This window comes from Nomascus leucogenys, chromosome 11 (genome assembly GCF_006542625.1).
Source record: "Nomascus leucogenys isolate Asia chromosome 11, Asia_NLE_v1, whole genome shotgun sequence".
NCBI lineage: Eukaryota > Metazoa > Chordata > Mammalia > Primates > Hylobatidae > Nomascus > Nomascus leucogenys.
This window is the reverse complement of record NC_044391.1, coordinates 86,604,306-86,613,950: the sequence shown is the minus strand read 5'-3', so window position 1 is coordinate 86,613,950 and position 9,645 is coordinate 86,604,306.

Below are 9,645 nucleotides of genomic sequence, written 5' to 3'. Positions count from 1 at the left end.
GTGTGTGTGTATGTACATACTATGGAATACTGCTCAGCCATAAAAAGGAACAAAATAATGGCATTTGCAGCAACCCAGTTGGAGTTGGAGACCATTGTTCTAAATGAAGTAACTCAGGAATGGAAGTCCAAATATTGAATGTTCTCACTAATAGGTGGGAGCTAAGCTATGCAGATGCCAAGACATAAGAATAATATAATAAACTTTGGGGTGTTGAAGGGAAGAGTGGGAGGCAAGTGAGGGATAAAAGGCTAGTCCTTGGGTACAGTGTACACTGCTTGGGTGACAGGTGCACCAAAATCTCAGACATTACCACTAAAGAACTTATCCATGTTCAAAAAATTATCATCTATTTCTATGCTGTAAATATAAGTTGTTATTTTATATTCTTATGCCTTGGCATCTGCATCACTTAGCTCCCACTTATAAGTGAGAACGTTCAATATTTGGATTTCCATTCCTGAGTTACTTCACTTAGAATAATGGTCTCCAACTCCCTCCAGGTTGCTGCAAATGCCATTATTTTGTTCCTTTTTATGGCTGAGCAGTATTGCATGGTATGTACACACACACACACACATTTATATATACATATATACATACCACATTTTCTTTATCTACTAGTTTGTTCATGGGCATTTAGGCTGGTTCCATGTTTCTGCAATTGCAAATTGTGAAATAATTATATTTGACACTTTCTGTATTAAAGTAACAAATTAGTATTAGAGTTTTCGACATGGAATAGTAACGGAAAATTGTTTCTGTGTAATTTGTCTAGGAAGACATGACGTTTCAGTTCTCTCCAGAATAATGCTCCCTGCTTTGTGTTAACTTTATCACATTTTTGATTACTTTAAATGATAACAAAAGCAACACACAAAAACACAAAAAAGGCAGGTTTCTCTTTTGTGGAAGATGAGAATTCTTTCTAATCATGCTTTCTTTTAAGTTTACTTTAAAACATTTTATCACTTTGATTAAATGGGTGTACAAGTATACTTTCTCAGGTTCCTGTGACCCTGTCTTTATTAAATGACCAAATCTTCTTGACAACTCTTGCTTTTAGCTTCCTAAGATCAGATCCTAAATTAAAACTAAACTAAAATAAAAATTTCATGTTATCTCTCACAGCTGAAACTATCTTTGAGCCTTCCTAAAGGACACCAAGAAAATCACAAAGATTGATTTTATCTATTAAACTGGAAATGGGTTCTAGCAATAACTAGGTTGGTTTGGCAGACTCCTTATTTTTTAATTAGCTCAATATTATTGTAAGAGCTACACAAGAAGTGTCAAATCAAATAGCCACATTTCCTAGGTTAACTTTATTTTTTAAAGTATTAATTTAGTATTTAGAAATTGTATTCTTTGGGGAAGGGCTTAGAGATTTGTTTTTAAGTGGTATCTGATTCTTCCTATGTCCTTAGAATTCAGAAATACATACTTTTACTGAGTCTCATTATTTTTCATGGTAATATATTTATTTGCCTAGGTTGAATAAAAATCTGTCCTTTTTTAACAGGACACATTTGAGCAAATTGACTGTGCACCTAAGTTATATTTGAAAATAAATCTCATTTATGCTCATCAAATAAACCTCATTTATTTTCAAATATGAACTTAGGTAGGACGAGCTTACTGTTAAAGAACAAGAATAAACTTTGTGTGTAAAATCAACATCTACAAAGCTCTGTCCCCCAAGAAAACTCGCTTGGGTACTTGGCTTAAAATTTCATAAATACAAAAAAAAAAATTCCCAGGACACTGAGAGCCCCAGATCTATACTATGTGTGGGTGTAGAGCCTAAATTTTGCTAATATTTCATAACATACAGGGCTCATTATACACATCTGGATCTGAGAGCAGGCAGGAAACACCTTTTTTTTTTTTTTTTTTTTTTTTTTTTTTTTTTTCCTTATCCAGTATCCTTGCAAACCCACCCTTTGTAATCATTGTCTCTTTACCTTTAGACAAAACCCTAGGCAGGACCCATAGTTCTTTCAGAAAATTTCAGGCAATAAAATGTCCTCACTTCATTATCAGGTAATTTCAAAAAATCATCTCTTTTTCTAGGTAATACATTCTTATACGCCAGTAACAGACAAACAGAGAGAAAAATCATGAGTGAACTCCCATTCACAATTGCTTCAAAGAGAATAAAATACCTAGGAATCCAACTTACAAGGGATGTGAATGACCTCTTCAAGGAGAACTACAAACCGCTGCTCAACGAAATAAAAGAGGACACAAGCAAATGGAAGAACATTCCATGCTCATGGATAAGAAGAATCAATATCGAAAATGGCCGTACTGCCCAAGGTAATTTATAGATTCAATGCCATCCCCAACAAGCTACCAATGACTTTCTTCACAGAATTGGAAAAAAATACTTTAAAGTTCATATGGAACCAAAAAGAGCCCACATTGCCAAGACAATCCTAAACAAAAAGAATAAAGCTGGAGGCATCAGGCTACCTGACTTCAAACTATACTACAAGGCTACAGTAACCAAAACAGCATGGTACTGGTACCAAAACAGAGATATAGATCAATGGAACAGAACAGATCCCTCAGAAATAATACCACACATCTACAACCATCTGATCTTTGACAAACCTGACAAAAACAAGAAATGGGGAAAGAATTCACTATTTAATAAATGGTTCTGGGAAAACTGGCTAGCCATAGGTAGAAAGCTGAAACTGGATCCCTTCCTTACACCTTATACAAAAATTAATTCAAGATGGATTAAGGACTTAAATGTTAGACCTAAAACCACAAAAACCCTAGAAGAAAACCTAGGCAATACCATTCAGGACATAGGCATGGGCAAGGACTTCATGTCTAAAACACCAATAGCAATGGCAACAAAAGCCAAAATTGACAAATGGGATCTAATTAAACTAAAGAGCTTCTGCACAGCAAAAGAAACTACCATCAGAGTGAACAGGCAACCTAAAGAATGGGAGAAAATTTTTACAATCTACCCATCTGACAGAGGGCTAATATCCAGAATCCACAAAGAACTCAAACAAATTTACAAGAAAAAAACCCCATCAAAAAGTGGGTGAAGGATATGGACAGACACTTCTCAAAAGAAGACATTTATGCAGCCAACAGACACATGAAAAAATGCTCATCATCGCTGACCATCAGAGAAATGCAAATCAAAACCACAATGAGATACCATCTCACACCAGTTAGAATGGCCATCATTAAAAGGTCAGGAAACAACAGGTGCTGGAGAGGATCTGGAGAAATAGGAACACTTCTACACTGTTGGTGGGACTGCAAACTAGTTCAACCATTGTGGAAGACAGTGTGATGATTCCTCAGGGATCTAGAACTAGAAATACCATTTGACCCAGCCATCCCATTACTGGGCATATACCCAAAGGATTATAAATCATGCTGCTATAAAGACACTTGCACACATATGTTTATAGTGGCACTATTCACAATAGCAAAGACTTGGAAGCAACCCAAGTGTCCATCAATGATAGACTGGATTAAGAAAATGTGGCACATATACACCATGGAATAATACTATGTAGCCATAAAAAAGGATGAGTTTGTGTCCTTTGTAGGGACATGGATGAAGCTGGAAACCATCATTCTCAGCAAACTATCTCAAGGACAAAAAACCAAAGACTACATGTTCTCACTCATAGGTGGGAATTGAACAATGAGAACACATGGACACAGGAAGGGGAACATCACACACTGGGGCCTGTCGTGGGGTGGGGGGAGTGGGGAGGGATAGCATTAGGAGATATACCTAATGTAAATGATGAGTTAATGGGTGCAGCACACCAACATGGCACATGTATACATATGTAACAAACCTGCATGTTGTGCACATGAACCCTAGAACTTAAAGTGTAAAAAATAATAATAATACAAGTCCAATTCTTAATCAAACTTTGAAACTTCTTGTTTTGTTTTGTTTTTGGACAGGATCTTGCTCTGTCACCTAGGCTGCATGGAGTGGATTGGCACAATCACACCTCACTGCAGTCTCAACCTTCTGAGCTCAAGTCATCCTCCTATCTCAGCTTCATGAATGGCGAGGACTATAGGTGCATGCCACCACATGCAGCTAATTTTTTTTTTTTTAACTTCTTGTGATTTTACATTACTCTATTTTCTGAGTTTGAGTCTATCTCAGAATGGAAAGCCTGCTGTAGGGAGGAAGCATGATAAGTTTCTTCTCTTTTTCTAGCTCTCTGTCCACTGGCTAGATGCTATTTATGGTCATTTCCGTATTTAGGAGTTGGTAATGAACAGTGGTAAACAGTACAAGTGGGAACAATCATATGTCTGTCTTATGAATGCCAGTTCCAGAGATTCACAGCTGCTGTCTTTTTCTCCAGTAGGACACTTTGCTTGATGGGTTTTTTGAAGATCCTCATTTCCTAGGGAGCTCTTACATATGTGTCCCTTTCATGGGAGCTGACTCCTCCAGCTGGCTGCTTGTGACTTCCTCCTTATCTTTCTGTCTTCTGAAGATATACTGTCCCTTTTATGGTTGACCTCCTCCATCCAGAAAGTTTTCTCAAGATGCTCACATTCTTCTTATACAACAGGTATGCCACCTTTGATGGCAAATGTGAAAGAGTAGGATACCAGGGAAGGCTCAGTTGCTTGCTCTGCCTATCAAGATAATTCAGCCAGCTCCAGCTACTTGCCTTTAGATTTTTCAGTCTCTCAAACTCAAGGAACATAAAACTTTTTTTTCTTTGACTAATACAGACTTTTTATTATTATTATTATACTTTAAGTTCTATGGTACATGTGCACAATATGCAGGTTTGTTACATATGTATACATGCGCCATGTTGGTGTGCTGCACCCATTAACTCTTCATTTACATTAGGTATATCTCCTAATGCTATCCCTCCCCCCACCCCACAACAGGCCCTAGTGTGTGATGTTCCCCTTCCTGTGTCCATGTGTCCTCATTGTTCAGTTCCCACCTATGAGTGAGAACACATGGTGTTTGGTTTTTTGTCTTTGCTATAGTTTGCTGAGAATGATGGTTTCCAGCTTCATCTATGTCCCTACAAAGGACATGAACTCATCCTTTTTTATGGCTGCATAGTATTCCATGGTGTATATGTGCCACATTTTCTTAATCCAGTCTATCGCTGCTGGACATTTGGGTTGGTTCTAAGTCTTTGCTATTGTGAATAGTGTGCCACAGTAAACATACATGTGCATGTGTCTTTATAGCAGCATGACTTACAATCCTTTGGGTATATGCCCAGTAATGGGATGGCTGAGTCAAATGGTATTTCTAGTTATAGATCCTTGAGGAATCGCCACACTGTCTTCCACAATGGCTGGACTAGTTTATGGTCCCACCAACAGTGTAAAAGCATTCCTATTTCTCCACATCCTCTCCAGCACTTGTTTCCTAACTTTTTAATGATCACTATTCTAACTGGTGTGAGATGGTATCTCATTGTGGTTGGGCAATACCATTCAGGCCATAGGCATGGGCAAGGACTTCATGACTGAAACACCCAAAGCAATGGCAATAAAAGCCAAAACTGACAAATGGGATCTAATTAAACTAAAGAGCTTCTGCACAGCAAAAGAAACTACCATCAGAGTGAACAGGCAACCTACAGAATGGGAGAAAATTTTTAAAATCTACTCAACTGACAAAGGGCTAATATCCAGAATCTACAAAGAACTTAAACAAATTTACAAGAAAAAATCAAACAACCCCATCAAAAAGTGGGCAAAGGATATGAACAGACACTTCTCAAAAGAAGACATTTATGCAGCCAACAGACACATGAAAAAATGCTCATCATCACTGGCCATCAGAGAAATGTAAATCAAAAGTAGTCACTTTTAATGCCACTAGTAAGGTATTTACATTCTTCAGACAATCTTAGGGAGTTACAAAGTTAAGACTGACCTGAGTATATCAAGAATTACATGGAATTTTTATACTTTTTTTTCATAATTTGTGAGCTTAACTGTATTACATTTTGTTAAAACATTTTAGATTTTTCAGTTTCCACTGCTGTGCTTGTGACTCCAATAATACTGACCAGGGATGGTCTGAGCTATAGAAAAAGGAGATTTTATTATATATAATAAGCCAATTTGAGAGAAGAAGGGTAATTTGCTATAAGTGTTAAAAGTGATTGAGAAATCAATAAAGATCAAAAAATGAAAAACCCATTTTTAGAAATGTTAGTATAATTTTATAATTGTTAATGACATAATAAACAATATGCTGCAAAACTTATTACCAAAAAACCTCTAAATAAATAAATGAAATGAAATGAGCAAACATGATTACAAAGCAGTAAGAGGGAGAAGTAAAATTAAAAGAAAAGAAACTACTTTGAGCATTTAGTGTTCTTTACACGTGTATAAAGCATTTTATTCTTGTTTTCTGGTTGTTTTGTGGTTTTTCTTCTTTCCTGTCTTCTTTTTTATGAAAGTAATTTTCTCTGGCAGTATATTTTTATATTTTGCTGTTTGTATTTTGTGCATCTGTCATAGGGTTTTGGATTGGAGGTTACCATGAGTCTTGCAAATAGCATCTTGTAACCCATTATTTTAAGCTGATTACAGCTAAACTGTGATTATATAAACAAACTAACAAACTAGCAAGAGAAAACTAATAAAAACTCTACACTTGAACTTTATCTCCCTGTTTATTTTAACATTTTGTTGTTTATTTTTATATCTTGTTATACTGTCTTTATAATAAACAGTTTTTGTAGTTATTTATTTTTTTATTTCTTGAGATGGAGTCTCACTCTGTCACCCAGGCTAGAGTGTGGTGCTGCGATCTCGGCTCACGGCAACTTCTGCTCCCCGAATTCAAATGATTCTCTTGCATCAGCCTCCAAAGTAGCTGGAAATACAGACATGTGCCACCACACCTGGCTAATTTTTTGTGTGTTTTTAGTAAAGATGGGGTTTTACCATGTTGGCCAGGCTGGTCTGGAACTCCTGACCTCAAATGATCTGCCCACCTTTGCCTCCCAAAGTGCTGCTAGGATTACAGGTATGAGCCGCCTCACCCAGACTGTAGTTATTTTTTCATAGTTAATCTTTTAGTGTTCTTACTCAATATATGAGTCATTTATACACCACAAATACAATGTTATGGTATTCACTAGTTGTCTACAGACCAGTGACTTTTGTGCTTTGAGATTATTTCCTGTTGCTCATTAACAGCCTCTTCTTTCAGATTAAAGAACTTCTGGTAGCATTTCTTGTAGAACAAGTCTCGTGTTGATGATATCCCTCACCTTTTGTTTATCTGGGAAAGCCTTTATTTTGTTGGATGTACTATTCTCGGATAAAAGTTGTTTTGTTTTGTTTTTCCTTCAACCCTTTAAATATTTCATGCCACTCTCTCCTGGCCTATAAGGTTTGCATTGAGAAATCTGCTGTTACACATATGAAGCTCCTTTATATATTATTTTATTTTTTCTTTTCTCTTGTTGCTTTTAGAATCTTTTCCTTTATCCCTGACCTTTGGAAATTTTCTTATTAAATGTCTTCAGGTAGTCTTCTTTGAGTTAAATCTGCTTGGTCTTCTATAACTTTCTCGTACTTTAATATTAACAGCTTTCTCTAGCTTTGACATGTTCTGTGTTGTTATTTCTTTAAATTTTTTATCCCAATCTCTCTCTATCTCCTCTTTAAAGCCAATAATGCTGAGATTTGCCCCTTTGAGACTATTTTCTAGATCATGTACTCATGCCTTATTGTTTTTATTCTTTTTTTGTCTCCTCTGACTGTGTACTTTCAAATAGCTTGTCTTCAAGCTCACCATTCTTTTTTCTTGATTAATTCTGTTGTTGAGAGATTCTGATACACTTTTTTGTATGTCAGTTGAATTTTTCAACAACAAAATTTCTGCTTGATTTTTAGACATTATATCAATGTCTTGTTAAATTTATCTGATAAAATTCTGAATTTCTTCTATATTTTATCTTTGATTTCACTGAGATTCCTCAAACAGAGATTTAGAATTCTCTCTTAAAAGTCATGTATCTCTGTCATTCTGGGATTGTTCACTGGTGTCTTATTTAGTTCATCTGGTGAGGTTATGTTTTCCTGGGTGGTCTTGCTACTTGTGGATGTTCATTGACGTTTCGGAATTAAAGAATTAGGTATTCAGTCTGGTTGCAGTGGCTCACGCCTGTATTCCCAGAACTTTGGGAAGCTGAGGCAGGCAGATCACCTGAGGTAGGGAATTTGAGACCAGCCTGACCAACATGGAGAAACCCCATCTCTACTAAAAATACAAAATTAGCTGGGCATGGTGGTGCATGCCTGTAATCCCAGCCTCTTGGAAGGCTGAGGCAGGAGAATTGCTTGAACCCGGGAGGCGGAGGATGTGGTGAGCCAAGATCACGCCATTGCACTCCAGCCTGGGTAACAAGAGTGAAACTCTGTCTAAAAAAAAAAAAAAAAGAATTAGGTATTTATTGTAGTCTTCACAGTCTAGGTTTATTTGTACTTATCCTTCTTGAGAAGGCTTTCCAGATATTCCAAAGGGAGTGAGTGTTATAATCTAAGTTTTTGGTCACTGCATCTATGTCTGCATTAGTGGCTCCCCCAATACCAGTAACGTTATGACTCTTGAAGAATTATAGAAGAACCACATTGGTGGTCTTGGGTATGATCTGGGAAAATTCCCTGGATTACCAGACAGATGCTTTCGTTTTCTTCCTTTACTTTTCCCCAGACAAATGAAGTCTGTCTCCATCCTGAGCTGCCTGGAGTTGGGAGAGGGGTGATGCAAACACTCCTATGGGCACCACCAGTGGGACTGTGGTGGGTCAGACCTGAAGCCAGCACAGCACCGGGACTCACTCAAGGTCTCTGGTGACTATCACCTGGTTACTCCTAATATTTATTCAAGGCCCAAGGGCTCCGCAATCAGTTGATGGTGAATCCTGCCAGGCCTGTGTCTCTACCTTCAGGACAGCGAGTTTCCCTCTGGCCCAATGTGCTTCTAGAAATACTGTCTAGGAAGTAAATCCTTGAGTTGGAGACTTTAGAGGTCTGGTCTGGTGGTCTTTGGTTTTACTGTTGCTAAGCTGGTACGCAAGTTGCAAGACAAAGTCATTTTAACTCTTCCCCCTGCTTTTCTCAAGCAGAAGGATTCTCTCCCTGCGGCCATCACAGCTGGGAATGCACTGCATCACAGCTGAAGCCAGCATGGTACCGTGTCTTGCCTGAGACCCACAGCAACTACTGCCTGGCTACCACTGCTGTTTATTCAAGGCCCGAGGGCTCATTAGTAAACAAATGATGAGTCCTGCAAGGACTGGGTTTTTCCTTTCAGGACAGTAGTTTTCCTTCTGGTCCAGAGTGGGTCTAGACATGCCATTTGGGAACTAGGGCCTAAAATGAGGGCCTTAGGCCTCTATTTTTTTTTTGCTTTATTTTGCTGTGGCTGAGCTAGTATCAAAGTTGCAAGGCAAAGTCTTCCTTACATTTCCTTCTTTTTTCCTCAAGTGGAAGGAGTCTCTTCTGGAGCTCCAAACTGTGCTGCCTGAGGTTGAGGGAGGGTAGGTGTAAGCACTTCCTTGGCTGCCCTGGTTGATGTCTTACTCAGGCACCTGTACCCCAAGTCTACTGGTCCTGGGCCCAGCA